The sequence below is a fragment of the Pinus tabuliformis genome, chromosome 9 (assembly GCF_031772625.1).
Source record: "Pinus tabuliformis cultivar Carrire ecotype Pingquan chromosome 9, CPIR1, whole genome shotgun sequence".
In the NCBI taxonomy this organism is placed as follows: domain Eukaryota; kingdom Viridiplantae; phylum Streptophyta; class Pinopsida; order Pinales; family Pinaceae; genus Pinus; species Pinus tabuliformis.
The window spans coordinates 1,142,266,322-1,142,275,020 of NC_142307.1; the positions used below are offsets into that span (position 1 = coordinate 1,142,266,322).

At 31.7% G+C, this 8,699-nt stretch overlaps 1 long non-coding RNA gene across 2 annotated transcripts; it reads right to left on the reverse strand.

Moving 5' to 3' along the window:
* Positions 1–4,012: 4,012 nt before the first annotated feature.
* LOC149152668 (uncharacterized) lies at positions 4,013–5,937 on the reverse strand. Of its 2 annotated transcripts, none has more exons than XR_016262555.1 (3): positions 5,530–5,937; positions 5,095–5,188; positions 4,013–4,972 (listed from the first exon to the last, which is right to left on the reverse strand). It is a non-coding gene; the product is annotated as an uncharacterized LOC149152668 (long non-coding RNA). The 2 variants fall into 2 exon arrangements; XR_016262554.1 differs by having other exon boundaries at positions 5,095–5,194; positions 5,530–5,906.
* Positions 5,938–8,699: the final 2,762 nt, after the last annotated feature.

The following is an 8,699-nucleotide window of genomic DNA, read 5'->3' on the forward strand; positions in this document are numbered from 1 at the left end:
GGTGTGATTTCATTAAGTCTCTCCTCTTGAGCGTTACTATCCTTAAAAATATTTTTCTAAATTTGTAAACCGGTTGATAAGTGGAAGTGGAAGAGCCACAAGTCAAATCAGGGCACTTCCCCACTCTTCCCCTTTCTACCATGTTGGCGTTCTCTTTCGCCTTCCTGCCATTCTAGAGGAATGGATAATGCCTTTCCATTAATCTTCCCGCTTCAATCCATTTCGTTGGAGTTCGAATCCAACTTTGTCAATATTGTCTCTGCCAGCGCGCTATATGATACCGTCTTCACTACGCTGACCCAAGAATACATAATTCAAGAATGCACGATCACTATGTTGATCCATGATCCAAGAAGGTACATATGATTGCAGCCAAACAAACAAATAAATTATAAAACCGTCGTTTGGAATATTAGGGTGTTGATAATGTAACAATTATTATATACCAGATAAAATTGGTTATATAAAAGTTCTTTACATTATTAAGTGGTTAACAATGTAAATGTCATTATAAACAGTTTTTTGGTTTCGTATTGGACCTAGACTCAGCAGAAAATCTTCCAGATTATATGAATGCGTGTTACAAAATCTATTACAGCATGATTCGTGAAGTGGCCTGGGAGTTGGAGAAGGAACAAGGCGGTGAATGGCTTACCTATTTACGGAATCTAGTGAGTAATTTTCGTTAAACAAGATAACAACACCCGCACGCATACATCTAGGTTTTGGATGGACAAATATTACCAAGAGGATTGCAAATTTTGAATTTGAATATGTTGGATTCACCAAATTTTTATGAGCAACTTGTGATATTGGAAACACCAAATTATTATTAGCAAATTCTGTTGCTGGATTCATCAAATTTTTATAACCAAGTTCTGTTTCCAGATTCATGAAATTGCCATCAGCAAGCTCTGTTGTTGGATTCATTAAATTTTCATCCACTTATCACATACACATAGGTTTTGAACCAACAAATATTACCAAGAGGATTGCAAATTTTGAATATGCTGGATTCACTAAATTTTCATAAGCAAGCTGTGATACTGGAATCACCAAATTATTATTAGCAAAGCTTTGTTGTTGGATTCATCAAATTCTCATAAGCAAGCTCTATTTCCAGATTCATGAAATTGCCATCAGCAAGCTCTGTTGTTGGATTCATCAAATTTTCATCCACTTAAGACTGTGGGCAGTGGGGTTCACTAGCATCTATGTGTTCTTCTTTGCTTCTGCAAATTCTTCACTCATCATCTGCTTAGCATAGTGGGATTCACCAAACTATTCATATTCAATTAGATTACTCCTCATTACATGAAAACTCTAGTTGTTACTTAGACTTTCTTAATTTTTTGCTATTCCCATTTGTTAAATATTAGCTCACTACTACTCAACACGGAAAACCCATCGACTAGCTATCAATCCAATAATGAAAGCATGCTCCTTCACCCATGAGGTAACTCCTTTGTTCAACTTCTACCCAAAAAAAAATCTACAAATTCTCTTCAAAAATAATACTTTCACATAAACTTTCACAATTCCTTTTTTTAATTATTACTATGCCTGCAATCAATTTAAAACGATGCCCTTTTTTTAAATATTACTATGGCCGCAATCAATTTAAAACGATGCCCTTTGTTTTAAAAATCTTTGTCTTAAACAAAAACTTATGAAACAAAGCCGGGGCCTTTCATTTTATAAATTCCTTAAAAGGTGCTTGCCTTTAAAAGGTGCTTCGGTTTTTAAATTTTATGAATACAGAGTGGAAAGCTTAAGAATTACCATTGAAGGTTTTGACTTTTCGTGCAGCTCGAGCCTGGCTGGTAAAACAAACTTTGTGCTTCAAGTGACTTTAAACTTCGTGCTCCATCCAAGACTTGAAGGCTGCGTGAGCGTTCGGTGTGCCTTTCCCTGGACTCTTCGCGAACGGAATTTACCTTTTTCTTTTCTTGAAAAAAAATTCAAAACTTTCAAACTTCGTGATCTCCTTCACGGCAGCTGTCTTCATCAGGCATTCAGATGCCTTTCTTCACACTTGCACGGTGGGGATTCTTCGTCTTCGTGGCCGCTTTCAAACTTTGGCAATTCGTGCTTCAATGTTTGCAATGGAATGCGTCATTACGTGTCGTTGTGTTGATTGGTCATCGTTCTTGCTACACACGAAGGGTCTGTGCAGAGCTGCAATCATATTGAAAACCTCTCTTTTTCTTTTTAAATCAACGAGCCTCTTGCCCTTCCTCAGGGTACCTCAAGAGAGACTCTGCGTGTCTCTCTGCGTGCATTGTTGAGAATTTTTCTGGTAAAATTCCAAAAACAAATTAATTGAACATGAACAATGCTCTATTTTTTTTCACACACAGGGTTTTAACACAACGGAACAACAAAAAAAATGTTTCCAGAACACAGAGCTTTACCCCCACACACACATAAAACTTGTATTCATTTAAAAGATTGCTGTTACAAAAGTCCTCGTAACAGAGGGATTCACCAAGAACTTCCAGTTCCATACAAAAAAAAATCTTCTCACCAGAAAATTTCTCTGTCTCAGCTTGCACAAAACAAAGATTACACTGGTGTGTAAAATTTTATTACATTCACACGCTGCTGCATTAAAAAAAACTTCTCTCTCTGCTGGAGAGATCAACACACTGCTGTGTGGAAATTACACATAGATTTTTCTCAAAAAACATTACATATATATATGACAACCAAAAGAAAAACAATAAAATTTAAATGGTTTTACCAACTTTTACTTGTGCCCATACTCCCGCTAATAGAAAATAATAAAATTAAAATCTTTACCAAAACTTACCAACCCAAAGTAAATTATATTTATTGTTTTACTGACAAAACTGGCGGTAAATGAAATTTTTACTTCACGTCAAATTCATTTTCTGCAAGCATGTACTTCAACCATTTGAAATTATGCGATTTGCGATTTGATCGCATTGCGAAATCGCATTTGGTTTCGCACGCACCATCGCAATCGAAGAAATCAAGTGAACAAACGGAGGTAGGTGCATGCATGCCGAAATCGCATTTGGTTTCGCACGCACCATCGCAATCGAAGAAATCAAGTGAACAAACGGAGGTAGGTGCATGCATGCGATTTTGGATCGGCGATCTAATCGCATAGAAAGGGTAAAATAATGCTGCAGTTGAAATTATTATATCAACATTGAGTCACTTTCTTTTTTTTGAGTTTTGGGTGCGTTGGGCACTCAATTTTTATTTTCTTAAATAAAATCTCAGTTTCTTTCTTCGGAACCTAATTTCTCTCTGTTGTTTTTAGTAGGAGGCTTTTTAAATTTCTGTTGATCTCTCAAAGATTCTTATGCTCTCATGGAGTGAGTGTTAAACAGCCCAGGCTCTCATATCATGCTAAAGAAAAAAAAGAGGAAACATAGAGTAGAGATTAAGATTATTTTTCTTAATATTATTAATCAGCTAAATAAAATTATATTGAACCAACTGAAATTGAACTAAACTATATTAACTGAAAGTAGAATAAAATACTTAAATATATTATTCTGACACCTAACAAATAATTAAAATTATAGTTAGAATTAGATTCTCCAACAAAAATCCAATGAAGTATGAATTAAGTTAAAAGAATCTCTCATCCAACCTCTTCCATTGAAATAGCCATGTTGAAAAGTCATAAAAAGGCACACATAATTAACAGATGCAAATATACTAACATGTTTAATTAAAATATTATTTCCTGTGAACTTATTTAATATCAAGCATAGTTGCTCACGGATGGCACACAAGATTTCTATGAAAATAAATAATTTTATTACTTAATTCCTATTTTATTTATTAAATAATTCCTATTTTGTTTATTAATTAATTTATAGCGTTTATGATATCATATGAATAATTCGGCAGAAGAAATTATATGTTTCAAAGTGATTTAGACGTTCTTGATATTAAAACAGCCCATCTATATTTTATTGCTTAAGCACTCATAATTTTGATGTTAGAAGAATTTATTCTTTGTTTATATATATATATATATATATTTATAATTATGACTTTGACACAGTAGATAAGGAAACACAGCTAGCAGTGTAATTTTCTTTTTCTTAAACATCTATATATCAAGCTTTAAGTGGGAAATTAATGCATAGTAGAAAGCCTCTGGGCTTGGTGATGCCATAAAGTATGTGAAGCAGCTGCAGGATAAAGTAAGGCTTCCAAAATATTGTTCAGTCAATTAGAAGAATTTATTCTTTGTTTACATAGATAGGTTTATAATTATGACTTTGACACCGTAGATAAGAAAACACAGTTAGCAGTGTAATTTTCTCTTTTCTTAAACATCTACCTATCAAGCTTTAAATGGGAAATTAATGCAGAGTAGAAAGCCTCTGGGCTTGGTGATGCCATAAAGTATGTGAAGCAGTTGCAGGATAAAGTAAGTCTTCCAAAATAAAATATTGTTCAGTCAATTGTGTATAAGGAATAGGAATAGTTTTTAACGTGTATTTAAAGAAGGAAGAATTTTTAAATGATATTAATTTATCCATTTATATCGACCATATTTAGATTAACTATTTATTTTAAACAACACATTATTACAATCTTATTGAGATTTACAAAATAAAACAAATAAGAATTAGAATGTACCCGTTATAATGCAAAAACAAAATGTTTACTTGCTTTTAGTTACCTCTGTTTCCACATTACATGATATAACATAATATACTCAAAATTATTATTACTAAAACTAGGTATATTTGAACATCAAAACGAGTATTTATAAAATAAAATGGAAATCACCAGGTCTTTTTTTTGGAGGTCCTTATTAGCTAAATGCTCATACATGCAACAGGCTAGTAAGTTCACAAGATTTCAATGTCAATTTCGCCCACAAGCTTAAATCCATTCAAAATTCTTTCTTTCCTTGCATAGATAGCAAGGATAGCTCTTCTAGTGCGGCAACTTAGCGACTGCTTGGAGTAATACCCTGAGAGGTTAAAAGTAATTAGCTTGAATATTGTCTTTTATACTACATCCAAAGCTTGTACAATGAACAGTTTACCTGCTAGACTATCAGAATAAATGATATTATAAAGTAAGCGCTAATACCTTGTATACGGGCCAAATCCTCCCTTTGCAATATTGTTTTCATCCGGGACACTTTCTGTTGCAACTGTCAATGTTTCCTGGTAAAAACTATTGGCTGACCCTACGTAATAAGCGAGTCTTCCTCGGTTATAATCAAAATAATTCACGGGGTACATAAGAAACCTCACAAGCTTTTGATAAGTGATCAGTTAAATAATATCTGTGGTGAGTATTAATTTTCAACAATGATCAAAAATATTTTGAAAAAGAAGTTAAAATAACTGGGCGGGCATAAAAACGTTCCATTACAGACCGTTCAAGCGAAAGAATACTCACTCTATAATACTGTGTAATCCAGTTCTAGATATCATACTCACTCTATAATACTGCGTAATCCAGTTGAGCGATGAAGCTATATTTTTGATAACATGAATGAAGCATAAAACGAACCCATACCTGCCACCAACGAAATTCCCACAATTTTGTGGAGCGCGAGGGCAAACGTAGCATTGGTCGTGTGTTCGTCTCCCCGACTAATTTGCAGCAGACCATCATACATATATTCGATTAGGACTTTACACTTTGAATCTGTGAGGTTACTACTCCAGATGGAAGAGAAATAGCAGTCAAAAGATCTATCGTATCGTTACATTCTATGCAAGGAAAGAAAGAATTTCTGAATGAAGTTATGCCTGTGGGCTATATTCGACATCGAAATCTTGTGAACCTACTAAGCTGTTCCGTAGAGGGATCAGAGAGATCTGCTCGTTTACAAAGATTTGGCAAATGAGAGCCTTGATATAATGTTATCCGGTGACTGATTTCCATTTTATAAACATAGATTAAAGTAGGGGAGCCCCTAAAATTGACAAACACCTTGAAGTTTCATTAGCGTGATTGCTAATCGCCAAAATAGTAGATTTTGTGAATCCGCTTGAAATGCCTCTGTAACTGTACCTTCATTTTTATCTTTTGTGAACGGCAACGTAGCTTCACGAGCGTTGACTAGAGCATGGGAATCAATCAAGTCCACCGTCCCACGCGGAAACACAGCCCAATTTTGTAGAGCAGTCTCTCAAGTACTAACGTTGAAAATCAAAACCCATTTTCTGTAAAAGCAAACTCCACTCTCCGTTCTGGCGTAAGGACTGCGACTTCTTACCACGTTTAATGTTTTTATAATTAGAATAGCATCTTGCAGGACAATTATCAATGTTATGAAAATGAGGTATGTGCCTCTTGATGATGGTGTGGAATTTCACATTTGTTGGTACACTTCACATTTTATTTAAACTATTAATAAAACATAATACGATCAAGGGCCCGCCATAAACTCATTGGCCAATTCTGATGTGATATTACTGTGCCTTTTCTAGAGAGGACATAGAACTTTAGTCTGCACAAGATCCCTAACAATATCATTTGCGATATTTTCATGTACTACCATCATAATTTGGACAAAATGTCTTCATATAAATATTTTAAAATTAATATTTAAAAAAAACTTATTGTCACGTTGAAAACTATTGTAATTAGTGGGGCTTAGCTTATCAAATAAGGAAAAACTCTTACTTGAGACTCATTAACTCTGGTTTACTTGTAAAATTTGGGATATAGTATTGCAGAAAAAATTTGGAGTAAAATACAATAGATTCAAAATAATTTTAAAATCTATAATATTAAAATTAAAGGAAATATACTTAATTTTGTTTTTTTATAGAGGTGAGTCATTCCCATTAAGACCATGGATATAATTAGGTACTTAATATACAAGAAATAGAGTCAAAAGAATTTTATAACTTATAATATCAAAATTAAAGGAAATACACTCAATCTTATTCTCCTTATTATCTGAGTCATTCCCATTAACATTGAAAACTGTTGTAATTAGTGGGACTTAGCCTATCAAATAAGGAAAAGCTCTTATTTGAGACTCATTAACTCTGGTTTACTTGTAAAGTTTGGGATATAGTATTGCTGAAAATTTTTGGAGAAAAATACAATAGATTCAAAATAATTTTATCATCTATAATATCAAAATTAAAGGAAATACACTCAATCTTGTGCTCTTTATAAGACCATGGATATAATTAGGTACTTAATATACAAGAAATAGAGTCAAAAGAATTTTATAACTTATAATATCAAAATTAAAGGAAATACACTCAACTTATTCTCCTTATTATGTGAGTCATTCCCATTAACATTGAAAATTGTTGTAATTAGTGGGACTTAGCCTATCAAATAAGGAAAAGCTCTTATTTGAGACTCATTAACTCTGGTTTACTTGTAAAGTTTGGGATATAGTATTGCTGAAAATTTTTGGAGAAAAATACAATAGATTCAAAATAATTTTATCATCTATAATATCAAAATTAAAGGAAATACACTCAATCTTGTGCTCTTTATAAGACCATGGATATAATTAGGTACTTAATATACAAGAAATAGAGTCAAAAGAATTTTATAACTTATAATATCAAAATTAAAGGAAATACACTCAATCTTATTCTCCTTATTAGGTGAGTCATTCCCATTGAAACCATGAATATGATTAGATACTTAATATACATGAATAAGATAAACAACATGGAAGACACATGCTCCCTAAAGTTAATTTGAACAACCAAAACCACCTATGGCCCAAATGGGGATAGCACAAAGATGTCAAAATCTTACCTAAATCATTGGAGACTAAGAAGTTAATTTGATGAATAATGATATTAAAAATATTATTATCTAAGTTTAAAGAGAATTTATGGTCAGATAAATAATTAGAAGATAAAAGAAAATCAAGATAGTAAAAGCAAGCCATCAACCCTAATTTAGAAGATCAAAAGTATCTATTTCAACTAGCATAAAGAAGACAATTAATGTTGGTAAAATAAGAGTAAACTTTCATGATAACATAGCAAAAATAGGCATTACACGATACTCAAAACACCATGGGTTGAAAAAATACCATCTTTGTGAAGTTAAGAGGATTGAAGATGAAAATTTCTCTTAAAAAACCATGATATACCCAAATTAAATCATATTTTCAATATATTTGTCTCAATATCAACCTTCCTAACTTTGTAACTCAACATAACTTTGTAACTCAACAAAAATATAATGACCTTAAAATTCTTATTTTAATGGTTATTTTGCATGATTTTCTTTTTAAATAAATCCAAATAATCTCTTACTTTTCATTGAATATTAATTATCATCATTTACTTTTTATTGGATATTAATTATCATCATCATTTATAAAATTGTTCCTAAAACATTTCATTTAATATAAAAATAAAATATTTTATTTATTGCAAATATTAAAATATTATTATTAATATTTTTTAAACATATTATATATCAACTATCTATAATCTATCAACCCTATATATATTCCAAAAAAAACTCTAGTAATACAATCAAAGATAATATCTCTAATGAATTAAAAAAAAAAACAATCTATTTTATTATTTAAAAAAATAAAGAAAATAAAAATTAATCAACCTAACAAATTAAATATTTAATATTTTAATAGGCTTACTAAATAAAAATTTCTAAATTGATTTATTAGATACAATCATCATTTAAAATCTAGATATATAATACAAGATGTTGCAAATTTCCATAAACAA